The sequence below is a fragment of the Phocoena sinus genome, chromosome 1, assembly GCF_008692025.1.
Source record: "Phocoena sinus isolate mPhoSin1 chromosome 1, mPhoSin1.pri, whole genome shotgun sequence".
Taxonomy (NCBI): domain Eukaryota; kingdom Metazoa; phylum Chordata; class Mammalia; order Artiodactyla; family Phocoenidae; genus Phocoena; species Phocoena sinus.
In genome coordinates, this window is record NC_045763.1 from 60,130,510 (window position 1) to 60,154,584 (window position 24,075).

The window sequence follows — 24,075 nt, forward strand, 5'->3', positions numbered from 1 at the left end:
CATTTTAATAATGGCTTGGAAAAAGATACAGGAGCCATGTTTATCAGATTTGGAGATAACACAAAGTTGGAAAACATAGTTAATGTGGTGGGTGATACCCATGGTAAAACAATGAGTTAAAAAAATACAATGATATTCATACTCTGGTCCCAGAATATGATTGCATCAGTACGAAACGAAGGCATAGGCTCTCTTATACACATCAGCTCATTACTATCTTAATAAGTAGAGAGACACTGGTTTCATCTGTTTCCATGTGATCTTTAACTACAACAAATGTCTAATATTTAACACAGACAAGGTTATAATCTCACTACACTGACTTGTTTATGGTAATATGTTTAAGTCTGAGTGGTGTCCTTTTAGAGGAGCATTGACCAACCTAAAAACTTAAAAGAAAATAATAATAATGCAAGATCTGAAAACTCCCCCATTTGAAGAATGATGAACAGAATTGGGGATATTCAGAGTGGAAATGAAAATATTTAGGGGAGACATGGTTTACACATGAGCGAATTAAGACTCAGAGGTTAAGTAATTTGTGCAAGGTAATAAAACTAATACATTTAATTTATCAAACATGCATTGCTAAATGATGGACTATGGATCATTTGCAGTGTTCATAATAAGCACATGTATTGGCAATATAAACAGTGCCCAAATTTTAGTAGCTTACTAATTCAGCAACTTAAAGTTTATTTACACACAGCTAAATTGTCCCATCTTTGATCTTTTTAAGTGATTTTCTTTCCTACATGGGGTGATTCTAGAACTCAGGCTTCCTCCATTTTGTCGTTGCTCTTTCCTCTAAGTTCTCAGCATCCTCCACATTTAGTCAGCCAATAGGAAAAAGGGAGCATATGTGGTAGCACAACTGCTTCTTAAAAACTGCCTGGGAAGTGACACACACACATTCCATTAGCCAGAAGAACTCACATGACCAAACTTGGAATCAAGGGAGGGGGAAGAGAGCAAGGACTCAGGAAGAAGATGAGAAACACAGGCCTGAATTAGGCAGTTGTCTCCCAAATATTGCTGGCTATGGAAAGAGAGAATGAATTTGTTGGAGGAGCTACTAACATTTTCAGCTACCATCAGCAAAATAAACTTTTCCACTTATTTTACAATTGAGGACACCAAAGCTTATAAATATTTAAGAACCTTTCCCTAGGTCTCATAGCTTTTAAGTGGGTACTGAATTTTTTGTCTAATTTAAAATCTAGGTTTGTCTTTACACTATTCTAAACCATCTCTAGTGAGAGATAGACCTTCCTATTACTACATTTTGCTTTCTTCCCCAAATGAGTTCAATTTCCCTATTTTTACTTACTTTTTTGATCAACCAATGGGATCTTGACTAGTTCTAACTTTTCTTGAATCAAGCGTTACATCCCCTTTCTAGACAAATTATTGTTAGTCACCCAGAGGCATGCCACCAATAATCTTTCTTCTGGGAGTGGTTAAAACAGATACATCCAAAACATACACACACATACATTCACACACACACACACACACACACACACACACACACCTGCTTACACATACACTCACAGTCACTCATACACTCATACTGACACACACTCACACTCACATATACACGCACAAGCTCCTTCTCTGACCTTTTCTAACTCATACATTTTTCTCCTTTGGGGGATTAAACTACTCCTGGCTCCCCTTTGCTGGTATTTAAATAAAGTCTGCATAAAATACTGAAGTCATTTTCTTCCTGGCTTTGCTCAGTCTCCATAGCAACCTGCTTAGCAACAGACTTCTTTAAAAAGGAATCTCAAAAAAGCTGCACAGGACCATATTTCTTACAATTGTACTAAAAATTGGAAAAAAATAAGAACTGTCATCACAACTTACACTAACTTTCCTCTCAATAATTCTCTGGCCTGTTGACCTGCTTCTGCTCCTGCCATGTACTGTCCATTCTCCACATTGCAGTCACAGCCACCTCCAAACACAGTTCAGTTTGTATCATTTTCCTTCCAAAATGTTTATTTCCAAGAGTTCTGTTCTCATTCTGATACAGCCCAAAGTTTGATCAGGGCTCACAAAGCCTTACAAAGTCCCCCCAGTCTCTGGGACGTGTTCCTCTTTGCTCCCACAGTCCTTTCTTGTTGTCACTCCCATCTGCCAAGCTCATTGCCCCTTCAAGGCCTTTACATCTGCTGTTCTCTCTGCCTGGGCTGCTCTGCCCCGAGATTTTTATATGATTCATACCTTCTTATACTCACCATCTGAATTAATCTGCATGATTTTAAATAGAAATGGATATCATCTTCTTCAATAAGTGGTTCTGGGAAAACTGGACAGCTACATGTAAAAGAATGAAATTAGAACACTCCCTAACACCATACACAAAAATAAACTCAAAATGGATTAAAGACCTAAATGTAAGACTGGACACTATAAAACTCTTAGAGGAAAACATAGGAAGAACACTCTTTGACATAAATCACAGCAGGATCTTTTTGACCCACCTCCTAGAGAAATGGAAATAAAACCAAAAATAAACAAATGGGACCTAACGAAACTTAAAAGCTTTTGCACAGCAAAAGAAACTGTAAACAAGACAAAAAGACAACCCTCAGAACGGGAGAAAATATTTGCAAACAAATCAACAAAGGATCAATCTCTAAAATATATAAACTGCTTATGCAGCTCAATATTAAAAAAAAAACCAAAACAACCCAATCAATAAATGGTCAGAAGACCAAAATAGACATTTCTCCAAAGAGGACATACAGATGGCCAAGAGGCACATGAAAAGATGCTCAACATCACTAATTATTAGAGAAATGCAAATTAAAAGTACAATGAGGTATCACCTCACACCAGTTAGAATGGGCATCATCAGAAAATCTACAACAACAAATGCTAGAGAGGATGTGGAGAAAAGGGAACCCTCTTGCACTGTTGGTGGGAATGTAAATTGATACAGCCACTATGGAGGTTCCTTAAAAAACTAAAAATAGAATTACCATATGACCCAGCAACCCCACTACTGAGCATATACCCAGAGAAAACCATAATTCAAAAAGACACATGCACCCCAATGTTCATTGCAGCACTATTTGTAATAGCCAGGTCATGGAAGCAACCTAAATGCCCATCGACAGACAAATGGATAAAGAAGATGTGGTACATATGTACAATGGAATATTACTCAGCCATAAAAAGGAATGAAATTGGGTCATTTTTAAAGATGTGGATGGATGTAGAGTCTATCATACAGAGTGAAGTAAGTCAGAAAGAGAGAAACAAATACTGTATATTAATGCATGTATGTGGAATCTTGAAAAATGGTACAGATGAACTGGTTTGCAAGGCAGAAATAGAGACACAGATGTAGAGAACAAGCATATGGACACCAAGGGGGGAAAGCAGGAGGAGATGGTGGTGGTGGGATGAATTGGGAGATTGAGATTGACATATATACACTAATATGTATAAAATAGATAACTAATAAGAACCTGCTGTATAAAAAATAAATTAAATTAAGAAAAGGAATTGAACATCATCTGAAAATACAACCTTTATTTGTTTATGTACTTATTATACATGTGATTTCCACTAGGGGAGGGGCTTTGTCTTCTTCACAACCTTATTCCAACCACTTAGCGCAGGGTTGGCAATGAGTAATCAATCACTGTTGAATAAAATCAACAACTAATGACCAATGTTTGTTTAGTGCCTCCCACATATCAGAATGTATTTGTTTGTTGTTTCAGACTGTAGATAAAATGACTGAAGTTTCTAGAGAATAGGGCCCAGTATCTCTGTCCATCCTGAAAGTAAATGCTTATGCATTAGGGACATTCCACTCCACATTTAGATTAAGAGCAGAACTGGGATTCTGTCAGGCGGCCCAAACTGGCCATAATTAGTCTGCAGAGGTGGAAAAGGACTGTCCATGTAGTTTTGCTCACTGCATTCATCTAGACTCTAAGATCATGCATAAAACATGTTTGCTTTAACTTTGCACAAAGTTCAGTATGCTGGAGTTTGAGGGAAATTCATCTTTCAGACAGGTGGTTTCCAAGATTATAAAATTGAGCACGGGTGACTAAAGGGGTTTGCTTAAGAGGGGGAGGAAGGATTCTTTAGTATTTTTTATGCCTGCCCCTCTCCTCCTTTCCCAGAAATGGTGCTTGATAAAGAACATTAATTAAGTGGGTACTCTATGGATGATGCAGATTATTCCAGAGGAAATAAATGCAGTGTATAAGTTAATCAAAAGAATTTCCCCTGCATAGACTTTACCCCTTAGCTCTTTAATTAGCTATTCAAGAGCAGCGCTCCTATACATGTCTAAAAATAGACAGAAGCTTCCTCAGGAGAGAAGTAAGGCAACCTGTTTTCTCTGCATTTCAGTAGTGGTTCAGATTTGTACTTTAATTTCATAAAACTGATAAAAAGTTTGTATATTTTTTTTCTTTTAAAAGTGTACATCTGTAACAGAAAAGACATGCCCAGAGGCTTTACTCATGTAAAAGCATAGTATTATATTACGTTTGCATAGAACTTTGTAGTTTGCAAAGCTCTTTAATATAGATAATGTGACTTTTCTTCCTCACATTCAAGTAGGTGATGTTAACATTAAAAAACAGTTGTGGGGCATCTTGATCCCATTGGCACTTAAACTGGCAGCCCCTCCCATCCTGGTGTTTCTGGGAGTCCCAAGGGGATGTTTGACCTTGTCTCACAATGTTGTCAGCTACTGCTACCACAAGAAGCCCTTTATTTTCTTTCTCATCTGTACTGTATTCTTTTGTTAATGTTCTCCAGATTACTTTAAAAATGCCCACTAGTGCCTCTGTGAGAATGCTAGTATCCTTGCTGACCCTTGAGGTGCCAGAGGAGTGCTGTGATCTCCATGGAAGTGGACAGAATGCTTTGCTTTAACATATTTTATGCTACATTTTCTCCGCTAATTCTTCCACCTTCAGGGACACTTATGCCAAATACATAGATTCTTTGAGCAGGCCCCCCCATCAACTCACAAATTATGCTCTAGCACTGGATCTGATTGAGGCCCAAGTAAGAGTCTGCTATACGTTATTTCATTAGGTTTCCATGACAACTCTATGAGATATTTAGGGTAAGGCGTTTAGGTGAGGTTTATTATTGGTTCCATTTTATGTATTAGAAACTAAAATACAAGGAATTTGATTCATTTTTTAAATTTTTAAAAAATAATTTTAAAGAATTGTCAGGTTAAAATAGGAATGAGATACCTTTCTACTTACCTACCCCTACATCCTTTTTGTTATTTCTTTGTCTAAGATCAAAGTCTCCTTTTTTAAGTTCCTCATGCAAACTCTTTTTTTTCCCCAGCTTTATTAATGAATAATTGACAAGTACACAGGTAATTTCTAATTCTCTTTAAATGAGAAAAGCTGCCCAGGAAGGAATGAATTTTATGTGAGTGGAGGTTTGGTAGCAGAGACTGGAAGGTACAATGGAGTGGTCAGATAACAGATGGAGAATATGGACTAGACACATCTCTAAAATCCCTTTCCAATCCTTTTGTGGTCAATAATCCCACAGCTAAAACCGAAATCAAGTGAACAACAATGTGACTCTGCTAAAGGAAAAGGAGAAGGTCTGGACTTTTATTAAAAGAGGGGTGAGGAAAGAACAAAGCAAAATGGTTGATGAAATCTGAGAGAAAAATCAGAAGAAAGGCAGAGGGAGGAAGTTTTCAGTTTAGGCAAGAGCAGCAGGGTCTGGAAAGAGTTTGTGGATTACTAAATCCTTTCAAGTTCAAAGGCAGAGAGCTGGTGACCTGACATGAGGTCTTCTATAGCTGTTGGAGTTTGAAGAGGGGGCAGGAATAATGCCAGTCAGCGGGAGATGGGTGGGATCAAAGTCTTGAGTTAAGAAGCAGCTTAGCCCCATAGAGGCATCTCAACCCTCTTGCATTTGGTTTCAGCTCCATGTCCACACCTGGGAGCAGCATGCCCCTAACAGACACCAAGGTGATAGTGCTGGTAGTGATAGAACAGACCTCTCTGCTACATAAGAACCAATCAGGAGAAACCAGTCTCACGGGAAAGAAAAACTAATGACAATTGTGGGACATCCAGAAATCTCTTCTCTGCCTTAGTTTTGAGTAAACATAACTCAAAAAGTTCTGGGACAAAGAATTGTGACTTGACCATTGACATAGGCCATTGGCCTATGTCAGAACTATCTGTTACTCTGCTACTTTCTATATATCTATTTAATTGGTCCTTCCCCACAGATTACTGTTCATTGATCTTACTAAAGGTTTTCCAGCATCTGGGTTTTCTGTATACTTGTTTTCCCTAGGACACTGGAGCTCATTGCCTTGTGCGTGTGAGTTGGTAGGGAGTTACTTAGTTGCACATCATCTTTATCCTGAAGTGACCTTTTTCTTAGCTTTGACCCATGGACCATAAACACTTACACTGCTAGGCTCTTGAACCATTAGGACGTGAGGCTCTGTCTGGCATCCCATAGAGATGGCTTTGCCTCATTTATCTCAGGCTTGGAAACTGAGCATTCTAATACAAACACCCTTATGCATGACGTAATATTTATTTTAAAATTGTATATCTTTTTTGCAATAAATAATAAAAAAGTGAGTTCAGACAGCCTTAATAATCTAGTTAAGGCTTGCATCAGAAAAGAAAAGCAGGGCTTCCCTGGTGGTGCAGTGGTTGAGAGTCCGCCTGCCGATTCAGGGGACACGGGTTCGTGCCCCGGTCTGGGAAGATCCCCCATGCCGCGGAGCGGCTGGGCCCGTGAGCCATGACTGCTGAGCCTGTGCGTTCGGAGCCTGTGCTCGGCAACGGGAGAGGCCACAGCAGTGAGAGGCCCACATACCGCAAAAAAAAAAAAAGCAATTTTTATTTCCAGATGGGTAAATTGAGACAGGTTAAATGTTTTCTCCTGATAACAGCAAAAAGTAACAGAGTTGGGAGTATAACTCTGCAACCCTGATTCCCAGTTCTCATTAATAAAACACAGTCAACACCCTGCTCTCTTGCTCTGATTGCTAAATTTACAGACTCCAATTCTCCCATTAAATCTAAATTGTATTTGTATTTAAATCTAAATTGTATTTAGGATTTCCATCAGAAAGCTTTAATTTTTAAATTATTTCTAAGAGCTCTGAGGAGAGGTTATTGGCATTCTATCTTGAGAGCACAGGAGAAAAGGTAGTACAAAAGTTAAGGGACAAACCACAGGACACAAACAGACTGCTATTGCCAGAATAGACAGAAATTCATAGAAATTCATTCCCTCTATTTTTGAATATGAAAATTTTCTTAGTGAAGTGTTTAAAACAATCCTAAAATCAAAATATGACAAAATATAGAGAAAAACTGAGTATCCATTTGCCCACTAAACTTCCTCTTTAGCTTAATACCTTGAATAGTTAAGTATCTTTATCTAATGCCTATGTTTTCCAAACCTGTTTGGCCCTACCAACAGGCTAACATGCATATAGTGACTATACTATGTTGAATAACTCCAGGATAAACAGTAAAGATTTGAGCTTACACAGCCTTGCTATATTTATATGTGCTAACTATTGACATCAATATACTCTTAATTTCTGAGTACACATGAGATCACTATTTACTGTGAAAGACAGTGGATAGGATTGAAAGGAAAACATCATGATAAAATTGCCCAGTAATTCAAAATGTTAGCATGTGACTAGGAGACTGAAAACACCACCAATGCATTCAGAAATTTCTGTTCCAATGCAGAGTGTGAGTGAAGATAAGATAAAATTCAGATTTTAATGCAAGAAAGTAAATAAGACTATAGATTTCACCAGGACTCGGTAAGTGAAACTCTCAATTAGAGTAGAACAATTAAGGGATAGAATTTGTACAAAATGTAGAAGGAAAGATGGGAAAAATCTTTTACATGGGTACCTATCCTATACAAGATATGTATAATAATTTCAGAAATTTAAGCAGGGAATTACATAATTTTCATAGAACTGCATGGCATATGATTAGAGGGTGGAAAACAGGAGTCAGAAACCAACTTTGAGGATTTCCAGTGATGTAGATGAGAAATAATAGATGTTTAAACTTAGGAAGAGACCATCTTTGAGAGATAATTAGGAGGAAGAATTAAGAATGTGAGACTTCAAAGAGTCTACCCTAGAACAATGGGTGGATAGTGGCTTCATTTACCAGGATAGAGAATGTGAGAAGTGAAAAAAAAAGACTTTGAGAAGACATTTAGATTTAGAAATTTTGCTTTGATATCTTTGTGAGACATTCAATTTAAAATGACCACCAGTCAATAGGAAAATCATGCCTGAACCTCAGTCAGTAAGTCTGGGAAGAGATATTCATAGTCCTGAGGTTTTTGTTGTACAAAATAACCTGGAAATACTGTTCCATGTGGGAAGAGACTCATGGATTGAGCATTGGAAATTCCACATGTAATCAACTAGTCACATCTTTGTGATTAGTGTTTTAAAGAACTAAATATAGCACTAAAAATAGGTATATGCCAAGAACTTAGGAGCAGAAAAGGAAATTGAGTTGACCCTTGAACAATGCAGGGGTTGGGGCACTGACCTCTGCTTAGTCAAAAATCTACATGTAATTCATAGTTGGTCCTCTGAGTACACTGTCCCTCATCCTTGGATTCAACCAGACTCAGATTCTGTAGTACTGTAGTATTTATTTTGGAAAAAAGTCCATGTATAAGTGGACCTACACAGTTCAAACCTGTGTTGTTCAACTGTATTTTGTTTTGCAGTCTGTTCCGGTAAATTAGGGATGTTTTCCTTAATCTTGGAGGATGTCTTCTAAAAGAGAAAGAAGACTTAACCTATGTAGCTTCAAAGGCTTAATCCAGAAAAATGAAATAAGGAAAAACTGTCTAATAAATTGAATTGTGCCAAATAAGGCAGTTTGGTTAGGCAGAAAAAACTTTCTAGACACTAAAGCTGTGTCTGACATACAGGCAACACACAGTAAACTTTTGTTGAATGAATAAGACTGATCACTTTGCTGAGAGTTGTAAATAATGATGAAATATTGAATGAGGAGTTCCCTAAAATTGATTTCTGTCCAGTCTTATGTATCTAATATTTTACATTGAATAGTTCTTTGGTCCATTTCTTTGAGACCTTTAAATGTAAAGACTTATCTGAAGATAAGACTTCCCTGTAGATATAGCTCCATAAAATTAGCTTATCACCCTTTGCTGAGAAAATAGTATATATAAATGTGCTGGAGTCTACTTCGTCAAACATAATCTGTAAATCTAATAAGACATTTGCTCAGAACTATCACTTTGCCAATATCTTTACTTTGAACATGGTTGGCTTCCTAAATATTTTTTAAAGACTTTATTTTTTAGAGCAATTTTAGGTTTACAGTAAAATTGAGAGAAAAATACAGAGATTTTCCATTTACCCCCTGCCCTCACACATGCATAGCCTCCTCCATTATGAACACCATTCACCAGAACGGTGCATTTTTTTACCAAGGGTGAACCTACATTGACACATTATAATCACCCAGAGTCCATAATTACCTTAGGGTTCACTCTTGGTATTGTACATTCTATGGGTTTGGGCAAATGAATAATGACATACAGCTATCATTATAATATCATACTGCCCTGAAGATCCTCTGTGCCCTGATTGTTCATCTCTCACCCCTGCCTCACCCCTGGCAACCACTGATCATTTTACTGTCTCCATAGTTTTGCTTCTTTCAGAATGTCACATAGTTGGAATCATACAGTATGTAGCTGTCTCAGATTGGCTTCTTTCACTTAGATATAGGCATTTAAAGTTTCTCCATGTCTTTCCATGGCTTGATAGCTCATTTCTTTTTAGGGCTGAACACTATTTTATTGTCTGGATATAGCACAGATTATTTATTTACCTGTTGGAGGACAATCTTGGTTGCTTCTACATTCTGGCAGTCATGAATAACTGCTGTAAACATCTGTGTGCAGTTTTTTGTGTAGACATAAGTCTTCAATTCCTCTGAGTAAATACCAAGGAGTGTGAATGCTGGATCATGTGGGAGGAATGTTTAGTTTTGTAAGAAGCTGTCATACTGACTTCCAAAGTGGTTGTACCATTTTGCATTCCCACCAGCAGTAGAGGTTTTTTTCAGTATTTTAAGATTTTGTTCTTCTTTCATTTAAGTTTCTCCTTTACTATTGTTGTATCCATGTAAAATTATAGTGATGAACATGGCTAAAATATTCATTAATTAGCCCATCTCCCTGGATTTGGGCAGAATAGTGATTAGATAATTTTGGATTAATGGGGTAATAAAAATATACATTACAGCAATTTTGTGACTTCTTACTTTTATAATTTGTCAGTTTTATGCACATTTAAAAGTGTGAAGTACATGGAAGCGTGTATTTTCTTTGCTTCATGACCTCATCTCTAACCTCTATGGTTTAATTTTGTTTTAAAAAGGTACTAGATTACTTCTATATACAACTTAAAACATATGTGTACAATATCTCCTAATATTAACCTGTATGTATCAATCAAAATTTGTTTCATTTTATCTTCCTTTTTTCTTACTGATGATCCAATGTATATTTTCTTATTTTATTTTTTATGAAAATGCATTCACATTTTAGATTCTATATATTTTTCTTTATTAAGTTTTCAACATCACTAAAATGCTTCTGAACTTGAATGGTGTCTATCATTCTCAAAAAACATGTTTCCTTGTATTCCACCTCTGGGACCTCTGAGAGCCAGTATTAATGTGTAAAACACATATTTTTTTATTGCTTTACAGAAACTTCTTTATCTTTAAAACATGATACAACCTTATTATGCTTCCCTGATGCAATTAGGACAGAATATGTGAAAAATGTCAACACGAATAACAGTTGAATGTTTGACAGTGAACATGTGCTATAGTCATTTTAGGGGCAAGTCTAAATTGGAAACTCTAGTTAGATAAAGGTGAGCTTTCCTAAATAGATGAGTCAATGTAAAGAAGCAATAGCTTCTTCCATAATATTTATACTATAGTTAACATATGTAAGCTATTTTTTCTTTGAGTTCTATGTGAAACTTTGTAGTTCAATATCCTACCTAACATACTAATGGAAAAATAGAAATAGCATTTATCTCATTTGAATATGCATAGCACAAAGTATAAAGGGGCCTCCATCCCTATCGTTCAGTTTGATGGTGGGAATACATGCCTTTCTGTTCTGTCCAAACTGATCCAAATATTGATCAACTAGTTATTACCAAGTATTTACTTTGTTCTTGTAATTTGCATATTCGTGTTGAAAGTCTGATGCCATCAATTAGGATTTTAAGGTGATTGGTCCAGACAAAGGTACTAAAGAGATAATCAGTCCAGATTTGATTTAACATATATTTAACACCTATTTATTAATCATTTCCTATATACTACATATGTGAAGAAAGAAAAGTAATATGTTAGTGCAACCCAAAGTATTAGCTGTGGGTAAGAGATGGTTTTAGGTAACATGTTGAGGTAGTATTAAATGACAGTGGATCATACACTGGGCAAGCTCTTTTTACTTCTCTTCCAAACCTTCTGATTATCATCAAAGAGAATATTCAATTTGATGCCCCTATATCTTTAGCTCTTCTCTAGACAAATTCTCTCTCTCTCTCTCTCTCTCTCTCTCTCTCTCTCTCATGAAAGTGAGGGGCATCAATCTAAGAGCTCAAGGTGGAGAACAATATTACAATTTAATAATATGATTTTACTTTGTCATTTTTATTTTTGGGCTTCCTCTCTTATTAGAGCAAGTGATATTTTTTTAAAAGATAAGTCGATTTAATTGAAAAAGCAAAAAGTTCAAGTTGAAGGAACATTAACAATACATGTAATATACCGTTGCAGCAAAGCTGGTAGATGGTTACACAAATGACTGGAGATGGTAAGCACTGGAAAGCTATATCCTATGTTCTTGGGCATCACCATTTAGATTATTTTTTTGTGGGGCAAACTTCTATTCCTGAATGTTACCTATATTATGCTGCTAATCTAAATACTCTGTTTTACACTACTGGTTATATGGGGACAAAGATCATTGCCATCCTGTTAGTTTATTTTAAGGTTTATATGAAAAGACAAAATTAAGAAAAAAAAATTGAGAGCTAGTCGCTGCCTCTACTGCATTTTTCATCAAACATGAGAGCTGAATGTGCCCCATGAACTTGTTCTACGATGCACAGCACTATGGTTGTGCGTTTTAAAACAGTGAGCTTTGTGTCTTGTTTGGTTATAAAATTACTAAGTCACCATACTTTGGGCACTTTCAGAGGGTAGATATGGCAACTTTGGATAGTACAGTATGGTACAGGTTAGATATACTACAGGTATGTATCATTTCAGGTTATGAATGTGCTTCTGAATCAGGAACTGGCAAAAAAAAATAAGCAGTTAACAAATCAGGTACTGATTGCGGTTTTCTGCTCCCCATAATCAGAAAGAATAGTGGCCTTTTGTTTGTTTATTACTATTATTTCTTTATTATGAAGAGAATGAATGGCAGAAATGAGAATCAAACTTGGAAACCATGATTCCTGGAGCATGGTTTTTTCACTCATAGCAACAGCATGAATACCCTCAGGCAAATGCCACAATCAGACTACAAGAAACAAGAGAAATCCTGGACTAACAGTTAGGAAACTAAGCTGTGTGACCTTTGGCAACTCATTTAACTTATTGGAGCCTCAATTTCCTCAGTTGTCAAATAGAAAAGTTAATATTTTCCTTGTTTGTCTTACAGATTTGCTGTGAGGCTTAAAGAGAATGCTGAAAGATATATGAAATTCTGAACTGCCATGCAAATGTAAGGCATTGTTATCCTTATATATTACCCCTTTCACTCTTTTGTGATGTTGATCATTTTCTCTACCCTGCTCCTTAGCCCATGATCTTTCATATGTGTTCCTGTGTGTCTATGCTTCCTATTTCCTGATGGATGCAGAAGCTTGACAGGCTGCCATGAAGTCATTGGTATTTGGCAGAGAGCTCTCTCCTGTCCACATCTTTGCTGGGACTGCCTCCAAGGGACTCTGCTGGATTTACTGCCTTGGGCAGGGCTTCCTTAACATCATCTGTTCTCCTGTTGTCATGAAATAAGAGGAGCTAAAGTTCAAGACAGAGAAGAGTCAAGATCCCAGAGGAATTTGATGAGCACTTCTTCCTTGCCCTGGACCTTGGTGACATATGGATAAAACTAGGGGTAACGGTAATTTGCAAAAAATTTCATTCAACTTTCCTGATCCAACTCAAATTTCATATTCCCTCTGAAGCCTTTTCTGATACCCCCAGGCAGAAAAATAGATCCTAGATCTTGTGTTCTTATTGCACTTTGATAAAACCTCCATTATGACACACACTATGATATATTGTACCAATTTCATATTTTTAAGCTTCTCTTTTGCAGCTGATCTTCTAGAGAGAAGAAATCTGTCTTATTTATTTCTATCACCTCAGTACCTACTCTGCTGTATAATAATTAGTCACATTTTGGGGGGAATAAAAGAGTGGCAAAGAAGGAAGAAAAGATTAAAGAGAGGGAAAGAAGGAGGGAGAAAGAAGAATAAGTGAATTTTCTTTATTCTCTGGAATGGATGATTTTGTTTGCAGCATCCCTAAATCTAGAGCTGTAATTTAAACCTAGGTTTTAGCCCTAGAATATTTAGCAAGGATATATTATTTTCCTAGGTGGTAAGATAACTGTGATAACTTGGTCAAAATGTTTGTTTCTTCCTTAGAATACATTTTGACTACAGGCTTTTTTCTTTGCTTTTAATACCCCCCCCAATTTTTTTTCTTAAGTAAGTGCTGTGTATGTGACATGGTAAACATATATAAATGGTATTCTCAAAATGTTTTAATCAGTTTTGCTTTTGCCTATGAGATTATTTTTGTTTTCTAGCTCCAAAATGCCAAAAGAAAAAACATAGTGCATTTTTTGAAAGTCTAGACAATTTTGCCTTTTGATTTGAGGTCTGGGCACTCATCTTATTCTTGTACTGCAATTAGAATCAAGCAAATCATTAAGCATGTCTAAGAGGACTTCCTATGTGAATTTAAATGGCTTATATTTCTGGTTCACTTTTCCCAATTTTAAGCCACTGCACCACATGTAAAGAGGCCTATCAGGTCAAATGTTTACCTAACAAATTTCTTGCTATATTTTCTACTGAGATAATCCTATATGATTATGAAAGAAAAAAGAAGAAAGGCAGAAAAAGAGGGAGGCAGGGAGAGAAGAAGAGAAGAAGAAAATGGGGAAGAAACTTTTTACTTAGATTTTTACAACATCTACAGTAAATGTTTTGGAGACAAGGCCATGATACTGGTAGAAAAACAATCAGAATGGAGAAAATCCTGCACAGATGTAAAAAAAATCTAAGAATATTTGTCTTTCTGCTGTGCTCTAAGAATCTTTAAGAAATAGCCCTATTTATTATTTTTTCTTTATTATACAGCATTCACTATCAGCGCTCTCCATTGCATTTGATGTTTAAAAGTTGCTTATTTTCTTCTTGAGATTTTAGTACAGTCTCATTAGAAGTGATCTTATCAACACTGAGTGATAGTCTTCAGAAGAGAGCTAGCATTGTATAAATACTGATATTTCATTGAGATCAGAAACCATGTATTTTTCAGCTTTTTATCTTAGGGCTTCGTAAAGTGACTGGTATGTAGGAGACATAAAAAAGCATTTGAAGAAAATGCATAAATGATTGAATGACATATGAATGAAAAAGTCAAATTTAAAACAAAACAAAACAATAGCCTAATTATTTAATTTAGTTGGGAATCACAAATGTTTACTGTGTGCCTGTCATGGTTTACACACTGAATTCAACACTGTAAATTATATAAAAGTGGTAAGTTTCTGATCTTCAAATAACAGTTTTACTATCAGTCACATATTCTATCATGACAGAATCAGCATCAGTTTTGGCTTAATTGTTATAATTGTGACATTATGCATTGGTTACTAAGAATGCCATGATTACCCTCACTAACTAGTTTTCTGACTTTTATCCAGTTTGCAGAAACTCATAGAGGAAAAAAATCTTCATTTGATGTGTAAAACTTTGTACCAGGACAATTTAACATTCTTTCATTGTTACTAGCAGAGTTTCATATGTTTAGGCTTATCTTTTGCAACTGGTCCTATGGAGCCTGAAGTAATTTCATTTTAGTTTGAAAATAGTTCAATTTTTAGTCCCTGACTGGTGAGGAACCAGATATCAAGGTGCACAATTAGGATAATGAGCAAAGTTGAAAGTAATATTCAAGCTTTCATTCACTTAACTGTGACAGAGCAAGCAAGAGGCAAAAAGTATCCCTGGCTCCTCGGTGTTCCATTTCTTTTTTTTTTTTTTTTTTTGTGGTACGTGGGCCTCTCACCACCACGGCCTCTCCCGTCACCGATCACAGGCTCCAGACGCGCAGGCCCAGCGGCCATGTCTCATGGGCCCAGCCGCTCCGCGGCACGCAGGATCCTCCCGGACTGGGGTACGAACCCGCGTCCCCCTGCATCGGCAGGCAGACTCCCAACCACTGCGCCACCAGGGAAGCCCTTCCATTTTTTTCTGTGGAATGCACCAGGCAAGTCAGGTGGATTAGCACAGGCAGGGGAATCTTCTTACTGTGGAGGAGCCTGTACAGAAGGTCACTGCCTTTTTATAGACCTGTGTGCGTGGTAGTGGCAGGGGGTGCTGGTGAGGGATAGGAACGGAAAGGTACTAAGTTAAGTGGAGAAAAGTACCTCCGCCAAGGCCCTCAATAAGGAAGTCTCTGAACTGAATGGAGGCGCCTGAATTAGGAGTACAGATATGTATATAAGCATGTCTGGCTGGCCCAGGGATGGGGGGGCTTGAGTCCTTGACTATAACTCCCTCCAGGACTGCAATGCACAGGCTATGTACCAAGTCTGGTGTGGGGAAGGCAGCTTCCTCCCACGAGGCCTGCAAGGAAAAGCTTTGTAATTGCATATGGTTGGGCCAGAAAGATCACACATAGGATTTGGCCTGGCACCAGCTCCTCACTTCCCCACCATCTTCCCTCTGCTCTTCAGCACTGGGGAAGCATCCACACTAGCTCCCTCCTGGTAGTGTCACTCTGCCTGGAATTCTACAGCATCTGGCTCAAAAATATCATTCCTTTCAATGCATTTGCTATCTTTCAGACACTTGATCTCACGGTCAATTACCCTCTGCCTCTATTAACCTTCATTTCCACTTCTAATCAGCCATGTGCCACAAATAACAGAATAAAGTGCTATCCCTGAGTTACCTCGGTACTGTCCAAAATTAAACCATCCTCACCTGTCGTCTCTTGCATTGCTTCCTCTCAAGCACAAAAATTGTTTTCTGTGCATATTGATATTTTAGAATATTGTTTTCCTAAAGTATTAAATGAGTCCCCTTATGGCCAAATGGTATTTTTTGTTGCCAACCCAGCTACCTGAATTATTTTATTATTCTATTGTCGACATCTTCTCTCACCCTGACCCACCCCTCTCTTTGCATTCCAGTACCAAGCCCGACATTATCCTCACATTCTACTTTCTCTGCTCTGTTCCTGCTTCCATACTACAGTATTTGCTGGAGCCATAAAGCTTGGCTTACCAGAGGTTTGTTCTGTCCAACTACAACTTGGCGGTGGATATTTGCTTGGCAACTGTCTGTTCATCCCTCATTGGATTTCTGGCTCCCTCTCTTCAGTGGCATATCCAGCCTTTAGACTTCTATCACTTTTCTTTCCCTCACCTCTCCTTATAGCTGTCAACTTTCTTTTTCCTTCAGTGAGATGTGAGCTCACCATCTACATCCTTAGTACCCCTTGTATATTGTATATCCTTTATAATTCCCCTGTAAGAGAAAAACCACAATAATGTAGTGTAGCATAATGGTAAAGAACATGGAAGAAAATATAAGACACTATAATTCACATCTAAATTAAAATCTAATATGATGAAGTAACAGGATCTAGACTTCTACTCAAGTAAAAAACAACCTTTAAAAAGACCAAAAAAGAGAGAGACAACTATATGGAAAAATTGTTTTTAATACACTGGAATTAAGTTACAAAAGATTACCCATGAAAGACAAGAAACAAATGAGATAAACCCTATGATTTCCTAAGCTTAGTGCCTTGAAAGAGTTTCAGGCTCTAGCTGAGGGAGAGGGAATTCGGGTAAAAACCAGCTGACTCTCTGAGTTGAAAAGATGAGTAGTTAGTTCAAGAAAACCAACAGGCCTGACAGAGTACCAGAGAGCTGCATGAAGAAAAACCCTTGAAATTTACAGAAGATCCATCTCAAGTATTCAATCATGAAGTGATCAGTACATGCATGTGAAAAAGCAACTTGAGGCTGGAGAAGAAAGGGAACATTGCCTCTATACTCATGCAGGGCTGGGAATAGTACCTCTTTCCACCAGCCTAAATGGAAAAACTTACAGGGCATTGGTAGAGAAGTCAAGAAGGTCTTTCTTTAATAGTGGGGAATAATTAACAAAATATAAAGGGAAGATTCAAAAGAATCAAATTGTTTTTAAGTAACTAAGCTATATTTCACCATAAAGCTCAAAGATGTTTATGAGAACAAAAATATATGGCACATAAAAAGGTAAAATTCACAATGTATGCACCCAATCAAATATTATCAGGTATGAAAGAAAGCAAGAAAACATGACCCACAATGAGAATAATAAAAAATTGAAATGAACCCAAAATAGACACAGATATTAGAATTAGTAGACAAAAAATGCTAAGATAATTATTATAACTATACTCCATATGTTTAAAAAGTTAAGTAGAGACATGGAAGATATAAAAAAGACCAAAGTCAAAAGAATGCCAAAGTAAATGAAAAGAGCATCAGTGGGCTGTTGGGACAATTTCAAGCAGCACAATATGCAAATGCAGAGTTCCTAAAGCGAAGAGAAGGGATGTAAGTCTACAGATCCAAGCTCAATGAATCTCCAAAACAAGAACCGTGAGGAAAACTAAACCAAGGCATATCATGATCAAATTCCTCAAAACTTGCAATGACAAGAAAATTGTAAGATCAGCCAGAGGAAAAAAAGATACATTTCATACCAAGGAACAAATTTAAGGATGACAGCAGATTTCTCCTTGAAAATAGTGCATGTGAAAAAAATATAGCAACATCTTGAAAGTATGAAAATTTAAGAAAAAGTCAATCTAGAATTCTGTACCCAGCAAAAATATATTTTAAACATGAAGGTGAAATAAATGCACCTTCAGACATACAAAAGCTGAAAGAATTCATTACCAGCTGACTCACAGCACAAGAAATATTAACGGAAGTCCTTTGGGCAAAGCAAAAATGATACAAGTTAAAAATCTGGATCTACATGAATGAACAGCACTGGGAAAGGTAACCATGTGGGTAAATATATGAGTGTTTTCTTATTAAATCTCTTTAAAGGATATTAACTGTTGAAACAAAAGTAATAACAATGCATTGTGGGTTTTATTACATATCTGTAAGTAAAATGTGTGGCAACAATAGCATTTAGGCCAGAAAGAGAGAAATAAGAGTATACTATTCTTAGATTTTTACAATATGCATGAAGTAGTATAATATCACTTGGAGTGTACTGTAATAAATTAAGGATGTAACTCTAAACTGTTATGCAATCACTAAAATATTTTTTAAAAGTTACAGCTAATAAGATAATAAGAGAAATAAAAAGGAACCTTAAAAATTGCCCAGCAGGGGGAAAAAAAAAAAAATTCCCCAGCGACTCCAGAAGAACACAGAAGAAAGGAACAGGGAGAAATGGGACAACTAGAAAACAAATAGCAAGGTGATCAACTTAGCTATCTCAGAAATCACATTGAATGTAAATGATTTAAATATCCCAGTTTAGAGATAAAGATTATTTCAATGGTTAAAAAAAAAGCCAGACTCAACTATATACTATTAGAAACTCACTTAAAATTAAAATTTAGCACAAACAAAGTTCCAGACTCAGATGATTTCACCGATAAATTATAACAAATATTTAAGGAAAAAAATATCAATTCAATACAAACTTTTCTGGAAAATGAAAGAAATACTTTCAAACTCATTGAATGAGTAAGGTCAGTGATAGATGTTATTGCTGTACACATAAGGGATTGATCAAATCTACCTGGGATGATTAGGAAACCTTAAATTTTCTTCCAGTAAAACCTTGTTGATTTTATATTTCTTTTCAGTGACAGTACAATGCTATACCTTCAAATAATGCCTAATATCTTTCCTGTTAGTACTATAAGAAGTATATTGTAACCAAAGACAATGACTAGCAAAGGAATGCATGTTAAAATGCATCATGAACAGAGTATCAGCTGTGAATGCATTAAATATCTGTAAAATTATTCTAAAATCTTGATTTATTTATCATTTTCTGAGAAACCTTTTTAAGGTTATTGTAAAAATGAAGCAATTTTTCTTGATAGAAATTTTGTATATCATTTCTTTAATGCAAGCTACTCCAATTACCATTTAGCTAATGAATCCTTCAAATTTCATTTGCATAATTGGTGCCAGTTTTGACAAGGGGAATTTATCCTGCTGTGATAAAAGCATCATCGGACTCACCAACAGTGATGATTATTTAGTTTGAAATCAGCATGGACATGCCACTGAACAGACAGCCAGAAACACTGGCTTGTCATTCTAGGTTTCTAAAGTCTTAGCTTTCTGTCTCATTACAGGGCCTGGGACTCAAAACATGATTGATTATACTGATGTTATAACTAGTGATGAACATTTCATTTGACTGGCATCTTCAGATGTACTAAAAGCCCTGGTCTTCAAAATGAACTACCTTTTTTTCAAATGTGAGGGCATTTTTATATATTACTATCTATATAGTGGTGACCCTCAATTCTCTATTTCTATAGCTCCAACTTTGCTCCTGAGCTCCATGGCCATGTATTAAATTGCCCACTAGATATCTTCACCTGAGTGTCTTGTATTATGCTGGCTCTGTGCTAAACATTTATCATACATTATCTTATCCTTAACAACAGTCTGGAAAAAGAGATATTATCATCTTTATTTAGAGATGACAAAAGTCAGGATCACAAGTGAATTCCCAAGGTCATGCTGGTAACAGGGGAAGGACATAGGATTCAAATCGAATAACTCTGAGTCCAAAGCTATTTTATACTGCTTCCAAGCTTATATTACATCTTAGACCTAATCTGACTTAAAATTGAGTTCCTAGACCAAATAATATTAAGTTTGAGATTCTACCTTTTAAAAAAGTACTCCATATTGATGAATAGCACAGAATTCCTTCGGTCAAACAAGTATGCCTCTGCTTTCCTCCAGCCCAGTAGTGGTTAATAACAGCAACCAGATTGCAAAGGCTGTGTTTGGGGATTTTCTTTAAGTAGAATGTAGCCTGATTACTTGGGGAAATAAAGCAGTAATAGGTGAAGCAAATTACCAGACAAAATTAATCTAAAAATGATCATTCTCTCAGACCCGAGTATACTTGACAGTTAGCACAGACCCCTACATTACAACTAACGCAATTCAAGATGATTACCCAGGTATGAAAAATTGATTCAGACCATCTAGTCTTTGGTATTTTGATCTGCTTTGTGTAAATACAACCAGATTCCCATATTTTATAAAATTCACAGGTCCATGAACTATTACTGAGTTTGATTATTATGGTGAGAAGTCAGAGGATAAAGCCAAGCTAATATTTCTTGTTTCTTATTAAATATTATGAAACCCAGTTTCCTCCTGAAATTGTTGTGTGGATTAAATGTGATATGACAAAATCAGTGAAAGCAGTGTTTTCTGTATAACACAATTAGTCACATGTTTCTATAAAGCAGAGGTTCACTAATTTTTTTTTGTTGTTGATTTAGATAAGTTAATATGAGAGTCCTAGCCACTACAGGATGGAAACTAGCCATTATTAAAAAGTGGAGGAGGGCTTCCCTGGTGGCTCAGTGGTTGAGAGTCCGCCTAACAATGCAGGGGACACGGGTTCGTGCCCCAGTCCGGGAGGATCCCACGTGCCACGGAGCAGCTGCGGCCGTGAGCCATGGCTGCTGAGCCTGCGCGTCCGGAGCCTGTGATCCGCAACGGGAGAGGCCACAGCGGTGAGAGGCCCACGTACTGAAAAAAAAAAAAAAAAAAAAAAAGTGGAGGAATATGTTAAAAAAAAAAAAAAAAAGAAAGAAAAAGAAGCAGGAATTTACTAGAAATCAGAACTCCAGTAGTCAGGGGAATTTCAGGAATTTGACATTTATTAAGTACTGATGATGGTCTGGGAAGAGTGTGAAAAATGTTTAATATGCTTTGTTACATCTATCCAGAAGGATTTACTGAGTGCCTACTGGGCTGGTCCAGGCATGATGCTAGTTAAGAAGCCTGTGATTTCAGTGCTATTTTGTCCATTTTTCCCCCTTGCAAATAAACTGAACATTGGAATTCTAAACAACTTGCCCAGGATTGTACAGTCTGTGTCAGTCAAAACTTAAACCTGGGTTTATTTGACTCCAGAGCACATGTTCTCAAACCCTGTGCAATTCTATCTTCTACATTCATAAAAGTTTCTCTTACCAGACAGTGAACTTAGGGTAAAACACATGGCTTCCAGAAGGGAAAAAAATTGGGGTTTAAATTCTGGTCCCGTGTGTCATTAACTTACAATCATTGGCAAGTCCAGCCTCATAGCCCTCAGTTTCTTAACTAGTTTAATGAGAAATAAAACTCCCAGTTTATTTGGTTTGCAGTGATGATTACAGGAAACAATGTATGCAAATTGTGTGGCATATTATCTTGTACTCAGAAAAAAAACATATTATTATATTACTTTAAAAGATTGGTGACTTCTTCATTTTATATTTTCAGCATATAGCACAATGTCTATTATGTTATAGATACTTAAGAAATGCATGTACACTCAATAATGAATAAAGGAATGAATAGATGCATATAAAGCATCCAAAAGGCTATATACCTCTCGCAATAGTTTTCTCATTCAAAGTCAAGATATGCTTATCTGTTCTTGCTTATCTGTTTGCTTCTGAATGATTCCTGCTTTGAGGTAATATTAATAATGCTTCACCTTGTAGTTTTAAAAATATGTCATGCCAGAGCATGTAGCAGGAACTGAGTAGGCACAAATTACATACAAACTAGGACAAGAGAAAATAATCCATTAATCCAGAGTGTGAAATAACTCTGTTATTGGATCAAAATTACCAGAGATTATTGAAGGGCTTCTGATTTTATAAAATAATGCATAGAAAAACATACTTTAAAAAAATTTCTCAGTCCTTCCCAATTTGATATATAGATTCAATGCATTCCGAAACAAAATCTCATCAGGCTATTTTGTGGATATCAACAAACTAATTCTAAAGTGGAGGCAAAGACCCAGAATAGCCAACACAATATTGAATAAGGACTGATACCACATGATTTCAAGACTTACTATAAAGCTGCAGTAATCGAGACAGTGTGCTGTTGGTGAGAGAACAGACAAATATTGTTAGATGAAAAGAACAGAATAGAGAGTTCAGAGACAGACCCACTTAAATATTGTTAACTGATCTTCGACAAAGGATCAAAGGTAATGCAATGGAGCAAAGATAGTCTTTTTAACAAATGGTGCTGGAACAACTGAACATCCAAATGTAAAAAAAAAAAAAAAAGAATCTAGACACAGACCCTTCACAAAAATTAACTCAAAATGGACCACATACCTAAATGTAAACTGAAAAACTATAAAACACCTAGAAGATAACAGAGGAGAAAACCTAGATGACCTTGGGTATGGTGATGCCTTTTTAGATACAACATCAAAGTCATGATTCATAAAAGAAATGATTAATACACTGGAATTCATTAAACTTACAAACTTCTGTTCTGTGAAAGACAGTATCAAGAGCATGAGAAGACAAGCCACAAGGTGGAAGAAAAGATTTGCAAAAGACATTATCTGATTAGGACTGTTATACAAAATATATGAAGAACTCTCAACAATGAGATACTACTACACACCTATTAGAATTGCCAAAATCTGGAATACTGACAACAGCAAATGCAAACGAGGGTATGAAGTGACAGGAATTCTCATTCATTGCTGGTGGGAATGAAAAGTGGAGCAGCCACTTTAGAAGACAGTTTGGTCATTTCTTATAAAACGAACATACTCTTACCATAGGATCCAGCAATCACACTCCTTGACATTTACCCAAAGGAGTTGAAAACCCATGTCCACACAGAAACCTGAACATCAATGTATATAACAGCTTAATTCATAATTGCCAGAACTTGGAAGCAACCAAGATGTCCTTCAGTAGATGAATGGACAAATAAACTGTGACCCTCCAGACAATGAAATGTTATTCAGCGCTAAAAATAATGAGCTATCAATTCATGGAAATACATGGAGGAAGTGCATATTGGTAAATGAAAGAAGCCAATCTGAGAAAGTTACATACTTATGATTCCAACTATATGACATTCTGGAACAAAAAACAAAACAAACTATGGAGACAGTAAAAAGATCAATGATTGCCAGAGGTTGAAGGGGAAGGGGAGAATGAATAGGCAGATCACAGAGAATTTTTAGGACAGGGAAAATACTCTGTATGATACCATAATGATGAAATACATGTCATTACACATTTGATCAAACCCATAGAATGTACAACAACAAGAGTGAACCGTAAGGTAAACTGTGGACTTTGGGATTATAATGTGTCAATATAGGTTGATCAATTGCAAAAAAATATGTACCATTCTGGTAGGGGAAGTTGATAGACAGGCTATGCATGTGTCAGGGTAGGGGGGTATATAGGAAATCTCTGTATTTCCCCCTAAATTATCCTTGAATTTAAAACTACTCAAAAAAAGTATTTTTAAAAAATCTATTAAAAACTTCTAATACATAAACATGTTTGGAGCTGTGCTTGAAATGGATTCTCTAATGCAGAGATTAAACAGAAGTTTGCACTGTAGCCAAGGTATGATAAAAAAAAGAGTATTCAGATAAGCACAGAA